The sequence below is a fragment of the Anas acuta genome, chromosome W (assembly GCF_963932015.1).
Source record: "Anas acuta chromosome W, bAnaAcu1.1, whole genome shotgun sequence".
Taxonomy (NCBI): domain Eukaryota; kingdom Metazoa; phylum Chordata; class Aves; order Anseriformes; family Anatidae; genus Anas; species Anas acuta.
The window spans coordinates 1,081,678-1,101,647 of record NC_089016.1 but is presented as its reverse complement, the minus strand read 5'-3'; the positions used below and the strand labels follow the sequence as shown (position 1 = coordinate 1,101,647).

Here is a 19,970-nt window from a genome sequence, read left to right as displayed (position 1 = left end):
GTTGGATTTCTGTTGTTGCTGTTTGCTCCTTCGGCCTGGAAGTTGATGAACTTCTTGATCAGTGTGCAGCCATCCATATGGTAGCAGTTAGGTACAGTTTCACGTGGGACCTCGAGCCTTCTCAGATTTTCCTTTTCTGTTTACTGCAGCTGAAAGTGCTCTGGGTGTTTTTTGTGTGTTTTATGTCCATGTTGTATAGAACGAAATTGAGGAGAATACTCCAGTTTTGTGCTAGCTGGCGTGAGGGAGGCAGAGGCAGAGTTTGATGGTAAGATGCTAAGCAGCAGTATTTCCAGGGGGCAGTAGTATTTCCCTTTGCCACGGCTGCTCTCTAAAGCTACATACTCACAGTCTCACCGTGATAACGAACAGCCGTGTCAGTGGAAGAAGGTGCTGCCACTAGCTTGTCACTGTTGCCGTGCCAGAGATGATCATTTTGGTAATACAAATGCCTGTATGGGAGATTGGTAATTGCTACAAGCAGTCTCTTTACTATTTATCCACCCCTGAATGGAAAGGTAGGATTGAGCTAACTAATCTAACTTTGCTCTGCGTGCTTGAGCAACCTGTTCTGCCAGCAGAGTTGTAGGCATGGTACAAGTTTGACTAATGGGTAAATGGGAATCACCTAAATGGGTAAAGGGAATCACCTAAGGATGCTTCCTTCTCCGGCTGGCACAGCTGTACCTACAAGATCTGTAGCCCAGCTTCAAAACGTGCTTTTTACAGCGCGCTGCGCTGCTGCAACAACTTCTGTAGTGAAATGCAACAGTGGCTTTGCTGTGGCAACAACTATCCCACAAAGAGGATCGTGTCATTCCCTGCTGCTTTGGAAGCAGCCGACTTGCGATTGTGAGCACAGATGTGGTAGACTGATAAGTAATAAAAGATTGTCTGAAGTGTAAGCCTTTCCTTTCTCTGAAGTATGAAGAGTGAACTCATTTTCTCCACTGAAATCGCGTGGGATATTTAATCTGTTCTCTGCAGTGTCACATTTTATTTAATAGTGTAAGAAAAGTAGGATGTCACTTGTATTGTTACTGTTTAACCTCTGGAAACATAAAGAGCGTATTCAGTAGATCTCGTGCTCTTGTAAAGTGTTTTTTTTTCTTTTCCCATTGTTTTCTTTAGAAACTGTTGCACACTGTCCTTGAGCTAACTAAGGGATTTGACGTATTTCACTTGGAGAAAGTATATGTAATGATTAAGCGATATATTTACGAACATTGGGAAGACTGTGACAAAACCGATTCAGTGGAGGTAATTTCTGTTTTGTCTTATAGCACTTTCTGTCACCGTTATTTCAGTATGTGTGCATTCTGGCTCTCATGGTTGTTTAGCGTTGCTCTTTCCTGCTTAGTTGTCTGTGCACAGGCAAAAACAAAAGTCAGACTTTTTTCTTTCAGTCTGGAAGACATCTATCCGTATTGCAAAAGCATTGCTATATTTGGCATAATTGTTGGCAGTTTCAGCAGGAAAAAGCTTGACCTTGAAGACAATGTGTTCACCCAGACAGCCCTTCCAAAGCAGTTAACCTTGGTCCGTCAGTAGTTTTTCTTGAGCACCAGTTTGGGAGCGGGAGGGCTATGAAGGGAAGGTGCTTTTCTAAGTCTTTTGCTTCCTCTCTCTCCCTCTATAGCCAGTCGGGCATGGTAATACTTGGTAGTCGTTCAATCCTTGGAGAGAAACTGAAGTATATAACAAGAGTTTGAGACTTCTCTCTAGTCACACTCTAATCTCTATCTGATATGCTTGAACATCTGTAATTTGGGAGATTTCTGCCTGTGCCAGTTTTACATTACATTGAGTCAAGTTTTGCTCTCTACAGATACCTTAAAGGAGGCTGTAGTGAGGTGGGGGTTGGCCTATTCTCCCACGTGCCTGGTGACAGGACGAGGGGGAATGGGCTTAAGTTGCACCAGGGGAGTTTTAGGTTAGATGTTAGGAAGAACTACTTTACCGAAAGGGTTGTTAGACACTGGAACAGGCTGCCCAGGGAGGTGGTGGAGTCACCATCCCTGGAAGTCTTTAAAAGATGTTTAGATGTAGAGCTTAGGGATATGGTTTAGTGGGGACTGTTAGCGTTAGGTCAGAGGTTGGACTCGATGATCTTGAGGTCTCTTCCAACCTAGAAATTCTGTGATTCTGTGATCCCCTGGGCTCTTCTCACACAAGCTGCCCCTGCAGAACCCCCCTATCAAAACCTGGCCACATAAGACAAATACTGAAGGATACCGAGGGACTGGTCGTGTAGTTGCAGTTTTATTCAGAGAGCTCTTCCCCAGGGAAGCTTTGCAGCTCCCTGGCTTTTCACGGCCAGCAGCGCAGTGCTTTTAGCCTAGCCCATCTTGATGATGCGGGTTGCTGCTGTACTTGACGTTGCAGGATCTCTATGGTCCCAGCTGCCAGGATACGGATCGATGGATGGGTGTCACATTGCATTCGGAGGACTGCGACAGAAAGACACAGAGCAGAGATGCAACCTGTTGACCTACAGAGACCATCCAGCATCACTCTGGACCATGCCAACCCCATCGTATACTTCTAGGGCCAGCAGGAACAGGTCCGGCTAGCATGTCCCTTTGCCCCTGCAGCATTTCCCTGGAGCAGGACAAGGCTGCAGACTGCATGGGCTCTGCCCCCTGTCACTTGGTCCCAGCACCCCCAGCACTGCCCTCACTCACAGGTGATGATCACATGCAGGTCTTCTTTGTCTAGGTCCCTGGAGTGCATTGCAGCAAACGCTAGGAAAAGAGCACCAGTCAGATCCTGCTCCCCATCACAGCCCCTGGTATAGACAGGCGCTGCCCCCCGCCCCCAGCCCCCTGCAAGCACAGTGCCCAAGGAGGAACCTGAGCAAGGCACACCCCAGGCCCACCTGCATGGGCAGGGGGCTGAGGGAGGCACAGGGCTCCTGGGGGTACAATCAGGGGCTACAGGGCCCACAGGGCTGGGCCTTGCTGCCAGGGCAGGGCCCAGACAAGGCAAAGCAACAGGTTTCCCGCACGGGGTGCCTGTACCATGGAGTGTGCTACAAGCCAGCCCACTTTTACTGGTAGCTGCACCAGCCACGTCAAAGCAGAGCTCCCCTGGGAAAGGGCTTCGGTAAGGCTTCTGGGGCACACTCTTTCTCCTCAGCTTCTGCCTTAGCATAGGGAACTTTTGGCTGTGCTGAGTTGGATACCTGACAGCAAGAAGCCCTGCTGGACTGCGGAGCCCAGAAGACAGCCCACCATAACCCAGAGGAGCAGAGAGAGGAGAAGGCCCGGCGTGAGTGCTGCCCACAGGCCTGGACCAAAGGGCAATGCCATTTCAGGGTGCCCGTCTGCGGGGCTCAGTCACCAACAGCAGTCTTACATCGTTAAACAGAGGCAGGAGTCTCCCAGCCAGTGCCAGAGCGATGGGGCTGGCCTCCTTCTTCTCCAGATGACGAATCACATTTTTGAAGATAGTCAGGGCCTTCATGTTGATGTGCGTGTTTTCATACTGCAGAGTCTCCATGACTTCTGGCAGCAGGACCTGCACGTCCGTCACCTGTACAGAAAGACACCGTATGTTTTTAGTCAAGAGGTGGACAGCCACCCTGGCCAGGATGCTCTGGTTCCAGAGCACCAGCCTCCTGCTCACTTCCTGGCAGCTGCCATGGGAATCTCACCAGCAACCTTCCATCAGGCAATGGCCACGAATGTGGTGATTAAGTAGCTGGGAGAGCAGGGCATGGGGAAGGGAGGTGATGAGAGCAAGGGCTCCGTTTCTCCCCCTTAGTCACCTGCTTTGCACATGTCCCCCAGGGAATCCATCTGGAAAGCTCCTGGGACGCTGCACAGGCAGCCACCAGGCCCCACCGCCACCATCACCCCACCTCCTGACTCCCAGCTAATGACAAGCCATGGTGTTGCCTCCTGTCCCAGCACCAGGCTGCCAACAGGGCTTTGTTTGGCAAAGTCCGACTCAGCATCTGAGATGTCTCCGACAGCATGGCGAGGGCTCTGAGCACCAGCCAGAGGATCGGCAGGCTGTTAAGACTCAGAAGCGTCAGGAGCTTTTTTGGGTCACGTAAATTCGATAGTACATGTTCAGTTGGATGCATCATCTGAAAAGACCACAGCCGTGAGAGATGGGCAGAGCCTGCAGCATGCCCATCACCACGCAGCTCCTGGCTCCCCTGGCAGCTCAGGGCAGGCTGCGGGGGACATGCACCCAGGTGCCTGTCCAGATGCTCATCCCGGGGCAGCTGTGCCTGCAGAAGAAAACAGGGCCCCTCTGTGCCCTGTGCATGGCACCACGCGGCACCTTTTCTTTGCCTGCTCCTCCTGCCCTCTGGCTGTCCGCAGCCTCTTGCTGCCATGCCTCTGAGGAGCAACAGAGCAGCATGAACTGTCACAAAGCAGGCTACAGGTGCTACTTGTCCCCGGCCTCACAGCCTGCCCAGGCTGTGCAAAGACCACGGCTCTGTCCCAGCCTCAGCCATTGCTGTGATAATACCCCTGGCCCTGCCACTGCTGCAGGTTTCCATTCTGAAGGGCAAGGTAGGGGGATGCCGGAGATGGAGAAAAGTGAGCACTGCCTGTAAAGGGGTAGGCTTCGTCTTTGTGCACAGGGACCCCGTATGGCTGATGTAGGGGCGCTGGTGCTGGCCCTAAGGGGCTGTGTCTATGAGTCCTGGAAGAGGCGACAGGTTGGGGAGGATGGGGCAGGGAGAGGACTGTGCCTCTCCCGGAGGAGCGCACACAGCCCTGAAGAGGAGCAAGGTGTGTTCTCTGGTTACTCACAGCGAACTTAAGAAGGCTGGTGTGCACAGGCTGGGCTTGCAGAGACCTGCACACCCGTTTGTCCTCGAGAACATTCTGTAGCTCCTCCAAGATCTTCTCTGAAGTCATTGGAAAGGAAAGCATCACCTTCCACATGTCCAGCGTAGTGCTGCAAGCCCAGAACACTCTGTTGGCAGGGCTGCCCTGGCCACAAAGCTGTGACCCAGACAAGCCCCGCAGGTCCCAGGCTATCCTGCAGCCCTGGCCCTGACCCGCTGTGTGCTTAGGGAGCTGTTGGGGTGGTACCTGTCAAGTGGCGGAAGGTTGGTCAGCACGCTTAAGAGAGCTTCCCTGGGAAACTGGTTAGTCAGTGCCTTCAGTACTAAGAAGAAGCTCTGCCGGAGTAAAGATGTGCTGTCGCTCCTTTTCAGGTTTTCATGGAGGAATCTCAGAATCCTTTCCACCTGGAAGGGACACAGGAGAGAATGTGGCTGCCGCTGGACTGCAGCCAGTTGCCCAGCTGCCACTGGAACTGTGGGAGGAAGGGAGGAAGGGAGGAAGGGAGAAGGGAAGGGAGGGAGGAAAGACAGGACACAATAAGTCAGAGAGCAGCACCTGGGGAGGGAAGATCAGGGGGAATGAGAAAGAAAGACCCTCCCTTCAGGGCAGAGCTGTGCTGGCGGCCCCCACCTGTGGCCAGCTTTGCCTCACAGGCACCCCTGAGCTGCAGGCTGCCCTGGAACATAGGGAAGGGCAGACGGCCTGGCTGGAGGGTGCCTGTGTCCTTACCTCGTGATGAAAACGGGTAGAAATGAAACCAATCAGCCTCCAGATCCTCTCCATGGCTCTCTCCTTTCCAACTTTGTTCTGAGAGCTCGTGAAGCATAGCAGCACCTGCAGGAAGCAAAGCTGCTGGTGTGCTCTGGGAGCTGACAACTGCTCCAGCAGAAGCAGCACTGCTGAACTCCTGGCTGGAGTCACAACGTTCATTAGGGATTCCCAGAGCTGGAGCAAAGCCCTCAGTGGGTCACTGAGCCATGGGGTCCCTTCACACAAATCCCAAGGCCAACCCTGTAGCCAGGCAAGTAGGCAGATGCCATCCCAGGGAAGGCCTATCCCCCAGAACACAGTTCTCTGTCCCCTCTCCATGAAGGCTGGCTTTTGGAGCAGTGTCCTGGTTTCAGCTAGGATAGAGTTAATTTTCCTCCTCCTAGCTGGTGTGGTGCTGTGTTTTGCATTTAGGCTGAGAATAATGTTGATAACACGCTGATGTTTTAATTGTCGCAGAGCAGTGCTTACACTAAGCCAAGGACTTTGCAGCTTCGCGCTCTGTCCTGCCAGCGGGCAGGCTGGGGGTGCAGCAGGAGCTGGGAGGGGACAGAGCCAGGACAGCTGACCCAAAGTGGCCAAAGGGGAATTCCATCCCATCTGGCGTTATGCTGAACAATTATAGGGGGGGCTGGCTGGGGTGGGGGGAGCGGGTGCTCAGCGATAGGCTGGGCATTGGTCAGCAGGTGGGAAGCAATTGCATTGTGTATTATTGGTAGTGTAATACACCAGAAATGTTTGTTCATTGTCTTTTGTATTATAAAAACTAGGAGTTCCGTTTGAGGAGCGGGAGTTGCGAGAGCTCCCTGCTGAAGTAAGGAGCTGTATAACGCTTGGCTAGACGCTAGTCTACAGGCAGTTAATTTACAGTGGTCTGATTTTACTTGTGTATCTATATATTGTGGATTTTGGAGGGATTGGGATTGACTAGTAAAGAGCCTCTAGGAAAACGGTGGAATATTGACCACTGTAGATTACAATAGGAAAAGTTCAAAGCAAAGAAATCCCGAGGAAAAGCCCCCTAGGATGTATACTAACACATTGGAGGGATATAGTGGGGTGAGAGGGTACCGAGAGTAAAAGAACCCTTATCAAATATTGTAATCAGTGGTGGCCACTTTATAAACTAGAGGATGGAGCGGAGTGGCCCCTAAATGGAACTACCAATTATAACACCATATTACAGTCAATGTTGTTTTGTGGAAAGAAGGAAAACAGGATGAAATGTTGTATATTGATGTTGTTTCAGCATCTTGGAGGGAAAAGGTACGGAATTAAGTTGGCCCCTGACTGAGCCTTTGATGTCGGCATTAGAAAAGTAAAGGCTAGAGAAAGATAAAGGAAGTGTTAAAAGGTTTGTTGAAAGTGTTAAAGGTATTCGAAGTTGAATGAGCAGGGAAAGGTGATGTAGGCATTATCTAAGTAACAGTCTAGAAGTTTTGGTATATTTGCATATTTGCTGTGGTGTTTGTTCAGTTTCCCAAGCATCGGGGAGGGGGCAACAGCCTGCTCCACCAGGGGCCTCTCCAGCGGCCGCAGGGGGGCTTCGGCTCCAGCGCCTGGAGCGCCTCCTCCCCCTCCTTCTGCACTGACTTTGGTGTCTGCGGGGGGGTTTCTCGCTCTCCCAGCTGCTGTTGAGCAGCAGGTTTTTGTTTGTTTCTTTGTTTGTTTGTTTTTGTGGATGTGCTCTCACAGAGGCACGGACTGTGTTGCTATGGCTTGGCTCTGGGCAGCAGTGGGCCCCTTTAGGGCCAGATGAACTTGTCCCTTATCTACCACGGGGAGGTTTCTGTGTGTTTGTTTGTTTGTTTTTCCACGGGGGCTGCCACTGCAGTTTCCCACCCCCACACCCCTTGAACCTTGCCATCAAACCCAATACACTGGGACAGCTAAGTCCTTACTGACTTGTAAAGTATCAGGGATTAAATTAACTAATGAAACCCTAAATGTGATGGGGGTAGAAGGGACTGGGATAACAGTGCCACTTTGGGGGGATACCAAGCTGAGACTAGGGGATAAAATGATCACTGGGTAATTATTGTATGTATCCAAGGCAGAGGCTAACTTGTTGGGAAGGGATTTGATGATTAAATTGGGCATTCAACTAGTAAATTGTTAGACTGGAATAACAGTGTTATTAATGGAGTGCTCTCTGGCCCTGAGAGCAAACATACATGGATATTCACCTCTGACTGGAAAGACCCTGAAATGGGGGTGGAAGCGACAGTATAGGTGGACAATTTTACCTCAGGGGTTTACAGGGCCACCTATCTATTTGGGTAAATTCTAAAGATTTTGGAGCAATTACAACCTCCCAAGGAGGTATCAATGTTACAAATATGTGGATCATTTTAAGGAAAATCGATACTCCCTGATGGGAGAGAAATGCTGAATAAAGTGATAATGAGGCAAATATTAAGTGTTTTCCATCAGAAGAGTCATTGGGAGGTGCAAGCAATGTGTGATGTTGTTCTAAGAAAGCATGTCTGTGTAGGAATATATACTTTAGGGAAGCACACATGCAGAGGATGTACTACTATATGTCGAAGGGTAAATAAAAAGGTCTTCTGTAACCTATCTAGAGGGGGACGGGAGCCAGGGCTTTGACCTTTCCAAAGTATACAGGTAGACTTTACTGAGTTACTTGTTTGTCCTAATTGACCACGTGACTGGATGGGTGTAAAGCTTTACTGCAAGGATTAAAGCAGGCCTTAGCGATTGAGTGGGATTTTCACAGCCCCTGGCACCCCTCCTCTTCTGGAAAGGTAGAGCGAATGAATGGTGAAATTAAGAAACAACTAACAAAACTTGTGCTGGAAACTAAGGCTTCTTGGGTAAAATGCTTACCCCTTGCACTGTTAAACATATGGATGCAGCCCAGAACTGATGTAGGAACTTCTCCTTTTGAAAAGCTATATGGTATGCCCTATGACTTGGAATTGCCACTTGATCACCCTCAATTCTAATTAGGATTTGGAAAGAGACTTCTTTAACACCACGATGGGGAAGGCCCCTATGTTGTTTTGCTTACCACAGAAACGGCTATTCGAACTGCAGAGAAAGGATGGACGCATGCCAGCCGTGTGAAAGGACCAATCCGGGAAGGTAAATGGGAGGCAGCTCCAGGCCCTGACGACTTGAAGCTGACACTAAGACGGACTCGATAAGTATTGTATATTATCTGTGTATCGTGGGAAGGGGAGGAGGCCCTGTTTCAAAGGCTCCCTAGTAGGTTCCCCTGAAGAACACTGCTGCTGGCAAGAAGAACCGATACCTTGTAGTTCGCTGCAACCGAACTGACAAGCGAGGCAGAGAAGTGAAAACGGTGGGGGACTGAGGGGCCGACGATTTAGATGGGCTCCGACCACCTCCTACGATACATGGGAGTCAGTATCATTGTTTTGGTCAGCTATGGGTCTGCGCATCCCCATCAGCCTTTTAAATGGAGCTTGATCAGATGGGAGGATCAATTCGTCATCCAGCAAACAACGACAGTGGGTGCTCCCAGTTTCTGCATCACATTAAGTGACCTGGTGTCAGTGCAGCCATGCTTAAACCGATCAGGATTTTATTTCTGCCCAAGTTCTAACCCAGAAAAGGGGTACTGTAAATGCCCGAACGTGTATTATCGTGCATACCGGGGGTGTGAAACCATTGCTACGGACTGGACACTCAGGGCTGGTCGGGATACATTTTTACAAGTGGGATCATGGAGCAGATCCTCTTGGGATCCTCTTGGGAGTCATCATGCGGCACTTGAAGGGCAAGCAGGCGATCAGGCCCAGCCAGCATGGGTTTATGGAAGGCAGGTCCTGCTTGACGAACCTGATCTCCTTCTACGACAAAGTGACGCGCTGGGTGGACGAGGGAAAGGCTGTGGATGTGGTCTACCTTGACTTCAGCAAGGCTTTTGACACCGTCTCCCACAGCATTCTCCTCAAGAAACTGGCTGCTCTTGGCTTGGACTGGCGCACGCTTCGTTGGGTTAGAAACTGGCTGGATAGCCGGGCCCAAAGAGTTGTGGTGAATGGAGCCAAGTCCAGTTGGAGGCCAGTCACTAGTGGCGTCCCCCAGGGCTCGGTGCTGGGGCCGGTCCTCTTTAACATCTTCATCAATGATCTGGATGAGGGCATTGAGTGCACCCTCAGTAAGTTTGCAGATGACACCAAGCTAGGTGCGTGTGTCGATCTGCTCGAGGGTAGGAAGGCTCTGCAGGAGGATCTGGATAGGCTGCACCGATGGGCTGAGGTCAACTGTATGATGTTCAACAAGGCCAAGTGCCGGGTCCTGCACCTGGGGTGCAATAACCCCAAGCAGAACTACAGGCTGGGAGAGGAATGGTTGGAGAGCTGCCAGGCAGAGAAGGACCTGGGAGTGATGGTGGACAGTCGGCTGAATATGAGCCAGCAGTGTGCTCTGGTGGCCAAGAAGGCCAACGGCATCCTGGCTTGTATCAGAAACACTGTGACCAGCAGGGCTAGGGAGGTGATCGTCCCCCTGTACTCGGCTCTGGTGAGGCCGCACCTCGAGTACTGTGTTCAGTTTTGGGCCCCTCGCTACAAGAAGGACATCGAGGTGCTTGAGCGGGTCCAAAGAAGGGCGACGAAGCTGGTGAGGGGCCTGGAGAGCAAGTCCTACGAGGAGCGGCTGAAGGAGCTGGGCTTGTTCAGCCTAGAGAAGAGGAGGCTCAGGGGTGACCTTATTGCTCTGTATAAGTACATTAAAGGAGGCTGTAGCGAGGTGGGGGTTGGCCTGTTCTCCCATGTGTCTGGTGACAGGACGAGGGGGAATGGGCTAAAGTTACGCCAGGGGAGTTTTAGGTTAGATGTTAGGAAGAGCTTCTTTACTGAAAGGGTTGTGAGGCATTGGAACGGGCTGCCCAGGGAGGTGGTGGAGTCACCATCCCTGGAAGTCTTCAAAAGACGTTTAGATGTAGAGCTTAGGGATATGGTTTAGTGGGGACTGTTAGTTTTAGGTCAGAGGTTGGACTCGATGATCTTGAGGTCTCTTCCAACCTAGAAAATTCTGTGAAATTCTGTGAAATTCTGTGATATGGGCCGCAAGGTTGTAACCGACAAGCAGATCCCCGTTCTGGGTGGCGAGGGCATGGTATAGGGTATCCAGGAACCTTCCACGGAAATAAAGAAATTTGCAAGGTTCTATATATAAATATAACAAACTTGGATGATACTAGCTGGGTACTAGGAAAAATGTGAGGTGTCAGATTTTACAAACACCGAACAGATAGGGGAGGCCTCATACTAATAAAAAGGAGGATGCTGATAGGCCCCAGGCAGTAGGACCAAATGAGGTATTGTCAGAAAGTGTCCAGGGAATCCAGCCTGCAGAAAATACTACAGTGCCAACCCTCGGCAGCCCTACGAGCTCAGGTAAAGCTGAGAATGATAACATAGCTGAGAATAACATATGGGGGGGGGTCACGAATGCCAGCTACCAATTATTAAACAAAACAAACCCAAATGTAACAAAACACTGTTGATTATGCTTTAGTATAAGGCCTTCATATTATGATGCCATCGGGAATCCTGGGGAGCCCTCCCGCACAAATGAGAACAGCCCTCTACATTGCAGTTGGGGAAAAGACATAAGGGTAACACTAACACAAGTCACTGGAGGTGGTAGGTGTGTGGGCATGGTTCCTAGTGGGAAGTGTCACCTATGTAATATCACGGAGAATGGAAAACAATCAACCGAGTGGCTAATCCCAGCCAACAACGCTAGGTGGGTTTGTTCGTCAGTGGGCGTAACTCCTTGTCTATCACTAAAACTCTTCAATGCGTCTCGTGATTTTTGTATACAGGTGATAATTATACCAAGGATTCTATACCACCCTGAGGATTGTATGTACACCCAGCACACAGTGGCAAGGCATCATCTGGAAAGACGGGAACTGTTCACGGCTCTAACTTTGGCCACCCTAATAATCCTGGGAGGAGCTAGAGTGGGGACCAGGGTAGCCTCATTGGTTAAACAAAATCAAGAATTTACTTCCTTACGCATTGCTGTGGACGAGGACCTGACCCAAACTGAACAATCCATCTCGGCCCTGGAAAATCTATCAGGCCGTTTTCAGAGGTAGTGTTACAAAATCGTAGGGGATTAGATTTGGTATTTTTTACAACAGGGCGGGCTGTGTGCAGCCCTGAAAGAGGAATGCTGTGTGTATGCTGATCACACTGGAGTGGTAAGAGATACAATGGCAAGACCCAGGGAAGGGTTGGAAAAAAAAAAAAGGAAACGGGAGAATGAAGCCCAACAGAGGTGGTATGAATCTTGGTTTAATTATTCACCTTAGCTTACTACTTTATTATCAACAATAACAGGACCTTTGTTGTTCTTAATAATAGCACTAACTTTTGGACCATGTATTTTTAATAAATTGATTGCGATTGTAGAGGGACGTTTAGAAGCGGCACATTTAATGCTCATACATGCCAAATAAGAGCCATTAAGTACCAGCGAAGGAATCGAGGAAACATTAGTTCTTAGTAGCCAGGCATTGCAGAACTTCAATGAACAAAATGAGTAACTAAAAGAAAAAGGAGGGATTGTAATACACCATAAATGTTTGTTCATTGTCTTTTGTATTATAAAAACTAGGAGTTCCGTTTGAGGAGCGGGAGTTGTGAGAGCTCCCTGCTGAAGTAAGGAGCTGTATAAGGCTTGGCTAGACACTATGAAAATTCTTTTGCTTAATGTAACAAAAAAGAGAAGCCCCTCCCCTTCTCTCCTTCTGCATCTCAGTTGCCTCTTTTGTTCACAGACACTGTTGCAAAGCTCATGTAACCATCTCCTGCTAAATTGTTAACCTAGTGTATCAACATCCTGCCTTCCTGTCTCACGCTGGGCCAACATGACCAAATACAAAAAAAAAGAAGTTGAACCACAACGCCGAGGAAGACTATGGCCTTCATCTTCACGACCACCAGAGGGACAGAGACAGCCCCCCGGCAACAGTGCGCGCAGTCGCAGAATATACCAGGATGTGCTGCGTAATCCCGGAATTACCAAGATATAAAAAGGGACCCTGGCGGGGGTGAGGTGCGCACTGTTGGCGGAGCCGGGACTCCCCGGCCGCCCAGGGCTGTTTTGCTTGCTGTTGGCTTACTCGATAAATTCCTTTCTATTATTAATGCAATGCTCTCTGAAAATTAATTAAGGGGGCAACTTATAACACTGGGATGAAAAAAGGGTTTTGTGGTTGTAGAGTACGTGGTAAACACAAAATTTCAAGGATATGTGTGGAAAAATAAGGGATCAAACCCCAGCCCCGTTTGGAGAGAATAAAGTTTTAGTTTGGTATATTTTGTTTTGAGACGATAAAGTTTTGAGAGGATAAAGTTTTGAGAAGACATCCTTTTACTTCGGTCAAGATTGATTTGGGGAAAATCCAGCCTTTTCACCTCAAAAGCTCCCTTGGAGGTCAGAAAACCTCCTTAGACCGTGCCCGGAGGAGTTTAAAAGGTTTAGGGGTGCGCTTTCATGAGGCGCTGCTCCAAACTAGGGGGAGAGATCTTTCCAACCTTCAAGATTTTATTTTTTCAGGCTAAAAATACTCTTTGCTTAAGGGACTATAAAATGGCTGCCCTTCCTCAGGGCCCCTCAGCCTCCCTCCTGCACCGGGAGGGGGGACCAAGGCTGGGCCCTCCTTTTCGGGGTCTCCTGGGCCGGGTGTTGCCATTGTTGGGGTCCCGTCATCGGGATCCCTTTGTGACTGGGAGTTCCCTTTGTGACAGGCAGCTCTGCTCCTGGGGCTCACTGCAGAACATCACCGGGAGTGAGGGGAAAATTAGAAAGATCATTGAAAGTGAGTGAGGGGGGATGGGACGGAGGCCAGGGGGGCACAGCGGGGGGCTGTGGGGCGCTCGCAGCGGCTCTCCCTGTGTTCCTCCCAGCCGGGGGGCTCCTGGAGGGGTCTCCCCGGCCTGAGCAGAGGCTGCAGCCTCTCTGCGTCCTCCCGCAGTCCTGGAGCCCATGATGGACGACGTGGAGCCCTTGGTGCGTGAAGAGACCGCCTGCTGCAACATCACCACTGGCTCCGGCGGCTGCTGGCCTCAGAGGCACAGGTGGAGGCTGAAGCTGGAGCCACAGCCTCCAGAGAGGCCCAAAAGCTCCGGATCTGAAGGGACCTTCAAGGATCCCCCACCTCATTTCTGGGGGGGGGGGGGGCTATCTCTCACCCCAGGGGGCTCCCCAGCACTCCGGGTATCTCCCCGTCAGTCTGAGGGGCTCAAACCATCCAATTAATTAAACAATTAATGAAGATCTTAACGAGAATGGGCCCCACCACTGGGCAAACACCACTCCCGACCAGCTCGATTTCACCACCGCTCTCTGGGCCTGGCCACCTGGCCAGTTTTGAACCACATTTTGAAAGAAAAACATGCTTTTTTTTGGTGAAGCGGGTACTTGTCACAGCCCTGGGCTGCAGCTTCTCCAGGAGAATACTGGGGCAGGCCGCACCAAAGGCTAAGCAGAGGGCATCAGCAGCCCTTCCCTCAGCCAGCAGGGACACGGATTGGACTAGATGATCTTCTGAGGCCCCTCCCGATCCCCCAAATTCTGTCATTCTGTGACATTTTGTCATTCCGTGTCAGTCGGTGGCAGCCGGGCCCTGGCGGCTTTCTCAGCTGCCTCAAGCGGCCTCGCTGCAGGAAAAGCCCCGCACGCCTCAATCTCCTGCTCTGTGGCATTACCCAACTGCCTGGGAGGGTAATTGGGGTGGGGAGAGGGTAATTAAGGGGGTGCTAATTGGGGGGGGGTCGGTATTTAATGAGGGGGGTGGAATTGGGATGCAAAATGGCGGCCTCGCCTCACGAAACGGCGGCAGCACCACACGAGATGTCGGCCTTGCCTCACAAAATGGCGGCCTCGCCTCACAAAAAGGTGGCTGCACCACACAAAATGGCTGAGGGGGCCTTGAGGGAGGGCGGCCATTTTGTGCTCCCTTCGAGCTTTGCTCTGGGGTCTTGGGGCTTCCCTGGGAGTGGTGGGGAGCCCCCCAGGGTGACAGGTGGCCCCTCAGAATGGTCAGGAGCCCCTCAGAGTGATGGGGAGACCCCCATGGTTGTGGGGGGGACCCTCAGGGTGAGGGTGTGGGCCCCGGGGTGAGGGTCCCCCAAGCCTGGGGTGGGGGATCCTTGCAGGTCCCTTCAGATCCTGAGGAGATCTGGGAGCAGAGCGCCTGTCACAAAGGGAACCCCTGCTCACAAAGGAACCCCAATGACGGCACCACCCGGCCAGGAGACCCCAAACACGGGGGCACAGCCTCAGCCCCCCCACCTCACGCCCTCGTCAGCCTCCCAGAACACCTGAAAACCCCTAAATATCCCCCAAATCCCCCAAGGCAGCAAAATCCCCCAACCCCTCCCCCCCCCCCCCCCTCAGGTTTTCCCCCAGGCTCGGCCTTGAGCCCTCAGAAATGGGCTTAGAATTGAAAGAAAAGGTTTTGAAACCTACAAATGAGGCTTCGGACCCTAACACTTGGTCCCCTCGCACTGGGAAATGGGATTTGGTGTGAAAAAGGAGGGTTTAAGCATGCAGTGAGGTTTTGGGGTCCTGGAAAGGGAGGCTTGGATTTTAAAAAGTGGTGTTTGGATATCAAAAAAGCGAGTTTTTGAGCCTGGAATTCTAAAATCTTGAAGGTTGGAAAGACCTCTCCACGTAATTTGGAGCAGTGCCTCATGAAAGCGTAGCCCTAAAACCTTTTAAACTGCTCCGGGCACGGTCTAAGGAGGTTTTCTGACCTCCAAGGGAGATTTTGAGGTGAAAAGGCTGGATTTTCCCAAAATCAATCTTGACTGAAATAAAAGGATGTCTTCTCAAAACTTTATCCTCTCAAAGGAAAATTTACCAAACTAAACTTTGTTCTCTCCATACGGGGCTGGGGTGTGATCCCTCCTTTTTCCATGCAACGTCTTGACATTTTGCGTGTTCCTGCATGCTGTAAAACCACAAAATCCCCTTTTCCACCCCAGTCCTTCAATATCCATTTTTTTGGTCAAGAAGACCCCAAAAGGGGGCCCAGGCCTCACCCCCCCCCCCTCCCGGCACAGCCCCAGGACGGAGGCTGAGGGGCCCTGAGGGAGGGCGGCCATTTTGTGCTCCCTCCTGGAGCACCGAGGGGCTGAGGGGAGATGGCTGCCCGTGGCTTCTGGGGGGGCCGTGTCAGGGAATGGGGGGCTCTGGGAACGGGGGGGGCTTCTGCTAATTAGAGTCCTCAGTCGTTAGGGTCGGAAGAGACCTCCAGGGTCATCTGGTCCCAAAAGCTGAATGCAGGGGGGCCCCTCGGGGTGTTGCGGAGCTCCTCGGGATGGTTTGAGCCCCTCAGACTGACGGGGAGATACCCGGAGTGCTGGGGAGCCCCCTGGGGTGAGAGATAGCCCCCCCCCCCCCCAGAAATGAGGTGGGGGATCCTTGAAGGTCCCTTCAGATCCGGAGCTTTTGGGCCTCTCTGGAGGCTGTGGCTCCAGCTTCAGCCTCCACCTGTGCCTCTGAGGCCAGCAGCCGCCGGAGCCAGTGGTGATGTTGCAGCAGGCGGTCTCTTCACGCACCAAGGGCTCCACGTCGTCCATCATGGGCTCCAGGACTGCGGGAGGACGCAGAGAGGCTGCAGCCTCTGCTCAGGCCGGGGAGACCCCTCCAGGAGCCCCCCGGCTGGGAGGAACACAGGGAGAGCCGCTGCGAGCGCCCCACAGCCCCCCGCTGTGCCCCCCTGGCCTCCGTCCCATCCCCCCTCACTCACTTTCAATGATCTTTCTAATTTTCCCCTCACTCCCGGTGATGTTCTGCAGTGAGCCCCAGGAGCAGAGCTGCCTGTCACAAAGGGAACTCCCAGTCACAAAGGGATCCCGATGACGGGACCCCAACAATGGCAACACCCGGCCCAGGAGACCCCGAAAAGGAGGGCCCAGCCTTGGTCCCCCCTCCCGGTGCAGGAGGGAGGCTGAGGGGCCCTGAGGAAGGGCAGCCATTTTATAGTCCCTTAAGCAAAGAGTATTTTTAGCCTGAAAAAATAAAATCTTGAAGGTTGGAAAGATCTCTCCCCCTAGTTTGGAGCAGCGCCTCATGAAAGCGCACCCCTAAACCTTTTAAACTCCTCCGGGCACGGTCTAAGGAGGTTTTCTGACCTCCAAGGGAGCTTTTGAGGTGAAAAGGCTGGATTTTCCCCAAATCAATCTTGACCGAAGTAAAAGGATGTCTTCTCAAAACTTTATCCTCTCAAAACTTTATCGTCTCAAAACAAAATATACCAAACTAAAACTTTATTCTCTCCAAACGGGGCTGGGGTTTGATCCCTTATTTTTCCACACATATCCTTGAAATTTTGTGTTTACCACGTACTCTACAACCACAAAACCCTTTTTTCATCCCAGTGTTATAAGTTGCCCCCTTAATTAATTTTCAGAGAGCATTGCATTAATAATAGAAAGGAATTTATCGAGTAAGCCAACAGCAAGCAAAACAGCCCTGGGCGGCCGGGGAGTCCCGGCTCCGCCAACAGTGCGCACCTCACCCCCGCCAGGGTCCCTTTTTATATCTTGGTAATTCCGGGATTACGCAGCACATCCTGGTATATTCTGCGGCTGCGCGCACTGTTGCCGGGGGGCTGTCTCTGTCCCTCTGGTGGTCGTGAAGATGAAGGCCATAGTCTTCCTCGGCGTTGTGGTTCAACTTCTTCTTTTTTATATTTGGTCATGTTGGCCCAGCGTGAGACAGGAAGGCAGGATGTTGATACACTAGGTTAACAATTTACCAGGAGATGTTACATGAGCTTTGCAACAGTGTCTTTGAACAAAAGAGGCAACTGAGATGCAGAAGGAGAGAAGGGGAGGGGCTTCTCTTTTTTGTTACATTAAGCAAAAGAATTTTCATAGTGTCTAGCCAAGCCTTATACAGCTCCTTACTTCAGCAGGGAGCTCTCACAACTCCCGCTCCTCAAACGGAACTCCTAGTTTTTATAATACAAAAGACAATGAACAAACATTTATGGTGTATTACAATCCCTCCTTTTTCTTTTAGTTACTCATTTTGTTCATTGAAGTTCTGCAATGCCTGGCTACTAAGAACTAATGTTTCCTCGATTCCTTCGCTGGTACTTAATGGCTCTTATTTGGCATGTATGAGCATTAAATGTGCCGCTTCTAAACGTCCCTCTACAATCGCAATCAATTTATTAAAAATACATGGTCCAAAAGTTAGTGCTATTATTAAGAACAACAAAGGTCCTGTTATTGTTGATAATAAAGTAGTAAGCTAAGGTGAATAATTAAACCAAGATTCATACCACCTCTGTTGGGCTTCATTCTCCCGTTTCCTTTTTTTTTTTTCCAACCCTTCCCTGGGTCTTGCCATTGTATCTCTTACCACTCCAGTGTGATCAGCATACACACAGCATTCCTCTTTCAGGGCTGCACACAGCCCGCCCTGTTGTAAAAAATACCAAATCTAATCCCCTACGATTTTGTAACACTACCTCTGAAAACGGCCTGATAGATTTTCCAGGGCCGAGATGGATTGTTCAGTTTGGGTCAGGTCCTCGTCCACAGCAATGCGTAAGGAAGTAAATTCTTGATTTTGTTTAACCAATGAGGCTACCCTGGTCCCCACTCTAGCTCCTCCCAGGATTATTAGGGTGGCCAAAGTTAGAGCCGTGAACAGTTCCCGTCTTTCCAGATGATGCCTTGCCACTGTGTGCTGGGTGTACATACAATCCTCAGGGTGGTATAGAATCCTTGGTATAATTATCACCTGTATACAAAAATCACGAGACGCATTGAAGAGTTTTAGTGATAGACAAGGAGTTACGCCCACTGACGAACAAACCCACCTAGCGTTGCTGGCTGGGATTAGCCACTCGGTTGATTGTTTTCCATTCTCCGTGATATTACATAGGTGACACTTCCCACTGGGAACCGTGCCCACACACCTACCACCTCCAGTGACTTGTGTTAGTGTTACCCTTATGTCTTTTCCCCAACTGCAATGTAGAGGGCTGTTCTCATTTGTGCGGGAGGGCTCCCCAGGATTCCCGATAGCATCATAATATGAAGGCCTTATACTAAAGCATAATCAACAGTGTTTTGTTACATTTGGGTTTGTTTTGTTTAATAATTGGTAGCTGGCATTCATGAGCCCCCCATATGTTATTCTCAGCTATGTTATCATTCTCAGCTTTACCTGAGCTCGTAGGGCTGCCGAGGGTTGGCACTGTAGTATTTTCTGCAGGCTGGATTCCCTGGACACTTTCTGACAATACCTCATCTGGTCCTACTGCCTGGGGCCTATCAGCATCCTCCTTTTTATTAGTATGGGGCCTCCCCTATCTGTTCGGTGTTTGTAAAATCTGACACCTCACATTTTTCCTAGTACCCAGCTAGTATCGTCCAAGTTTGTTATATTTATATATAGAACCTTGCAAATTTCTTTATTTCCGTGGAAGGTTCCTGGATACCCTATACCATGCCCTCGCCACCCGTAAAGCGGATCTGCTTGTCGGTTACAACCTTGCGGCCCATATCCCACTTGTAAAAATGTATCCCGACCAGCCCTGAGTGTCCAGTCCGTAGCAATGGTTTCACACCCCCGGTATGCACGATAATACACGTTCGGGCATTTACAGTACCCCTTTTCTGGGTTAGAACTTGGGCAGAAATAAAATCCTGATCGGTTTAAGCATGGCTGCACTGACACCAGGTCACATAATGTGATGCAGAAACTGGGAGCACCCACTGTCGTTGCTTGCTGGATGACGAATTGATCCTCCCATCTGATCAAGCTCCATTTAAAAGGCTGATGGGGATGCGCAGACCCATAGCTGACCAAAACGATGATACTGACTCCCATGTATCGTAGGAGGTGGTCGGAGCCCATCTAAATCGTCGGCCCCTCAGTCCCCCACCGTTTTCACTTCTCTGCCTCGCTTGTCAGTTCGGTTGCAGCGAACTACAAGGTATTGGTTCTTCTTGCCAGCAGCAGTGTTCTTCAGGGGAACCTACTAGGGAGCCTTTGAAACAGGGCCTCCTCACCTTCCCACAATACACAGATAATATACAATACTTATCGAGTCCGTCTTAGTGTCAGCTTCAAGTCGTCAGGGCCTGGAGCTGCCTCCCATTTACCTTCCCGGATTGGTCCTTTCACACGGCTGGCATGCGTCCATCCTTTCTCTGCAGTTCGAATAGCCGTTTCTGTGGTAAGCAAAACAACATAGGAGCCTTCCCCATCGTGGTGTTAAAGAAGTCTCTTTCCAAATCTTAATTAGAATTGAGGGTGATCAAGTGGCAATTCCAAGTCATAGGGCATACCATATAGCTTTTCAAAAGGAGAAGTTCCTACATCAGTTCTGGGCTGCGTCCATATGTTTAACAG

At 50.6% G+C, this 19,970-nt stretch overlaps 3 long non-coding RNA genes across 3 annotated transcripts; 1 reads left to right on the top strand and 2 right to left on the bottom strand.

The window, feature by feature from the left end:
• Positions 1-1,446: 1,446 nt before the first annotated feature.
• On the bottom strand, positions 1,447-5,276 carry LOC137847187 (uncharacterized). Its single transcript, XR_011090843.1, has 5 exons — positions 5,058-5,276; positions 4,773-4,920; positions 3,358-4,093; positions 2,685-2,744; positions 1,447-2,450 (listed from the first exon to the last, which is right to left on the bottom strand). It is a non-coding gene; the product is annotated as an uncharacterized lncRNA (long non-coding RNA).
• A 5,374-nt stretch (positions 5,277-10,650) lies between these two features.
• On the top strand, positions 10,651-11,838 carry LOC137847305 (uncharacterized). Its single transcript, XR_011090918.1, has 2 exons — positions 10,651-10,969; positions 11,401-11,838. It is a non-coding gene; the product is annotated as an uncharacterized lncRNA (long non-coding RNA).
• A 5,836-nt stretch (positions 11,839-17,674) lies between these two features.
• On the bottom strand, positions 17,675-18,856 carry LOC137847313 (uncharacterized). The gene is made up of 2 exons (XR_011090922.1): positions 18,780-18,856; positions 17,675-18,350 (listed from the first exon to the last, which is right to left on the bottom strand). It is a non-coding gene; the product is annotated as an uncharacterized lncRNA (long non-coding RNA).
• Positions 18,857-19,970: the final 1,114 nt, after the last annotated feature.